Consider the following 842-nt stretch of genomic DNA (forward strand, 5'->3'; position numbering starts at 1 on the left):
AGCAAATGGCTGCAATATAACAAAGAGTGAAAAATTTAAGGGGGTCTGAATACTTTCCGTACCCACTGTATGTGATTTATTGTACATCGCGATTTCAAAATAAAAGTTTCTGACTTTGCATGTGGCCAAATATTAAAATTAAATGGATTTAAACGTTGAAATACATGAAACATCACCAGGCCATTGGCGCCCTCTGCAGGTATGTGTTATAATATAGGGATATTACATTATATATTTAACAGTGTTGTTCAATAAAACCATTTACTTGGTTTTGATACTTTATTTGAGGCCAATTATTATTGCCTCATCGTTACTTTATATATAAATATAGTCATATTAAAGTCTGTTTTTCACTTCTATTTGTATTACAATAAGTAGATTACTTGTTTAGCAAAATAATAGTTAAGCCCTAGATTAGTTAAAACATTTCAAAATACAACTGCATTATTTTAATTTTTGCGATTAAAAGACAAATATTTTGTCATTTGAACATTTCTTAAAGTATTAAAACATTGTCTCGTTCTAGTGAACCAAGTATCTGCATTTCGTCTCACCTTGTGAGCTAAGTGTATTGTCACACCCCTAGTGTCTGTGAGCATGATAAAACTCACAATTTTCCAAGTGTCTGATATAGCTTTCATTCTTTAGGTCAATCATATATTCATGAAAAAAAAAATCAGTTTGAATAAGGAAAGCAATAACTTTGCCATAGTATCCTAGAACATAGTATCCTTTCAAATGTTAAAGGGGTCATATGATGCGATTTAAATTTTTTCTTTCTCTTTGGAGTGTTACAAGCTCTTGGTGCATAAAGAAGATCTGTAAAGTTGCAAAGACTAAAG

The 842-nt window shown here is 30.8% G+C and overlaps 1 pseudogene; it reads left to right on the forward strand.

Annotated features, from left to right (window-relative positions):
- The window catches only part of LOC107700879 (exportin-1-like), a 16,980-nt pseudogene that overhangs the window by 12,657 nt on the left and 3,481 nt on the right, over window positions 1–842 (forward strand).

Source organism: Sinocyclocheilus anshuiensis, unplaced genomic scaffold, assembly GCF_001515605.1.
Source record: "Sinocyclocheilus anshuiensis isolate Anshui unplaced genomic scaffold, SAMN03320099.WGS_v1.1 scaffold1127, whole genome shotgun sequence".
Lineage (NCBI taxonomy): Eukaryota > Metazoa > Chordata > Actinopteri > Cypriniformes > Cyprinidae > Sinocyclocheilus > Sinocyclocheilus anshuiensis.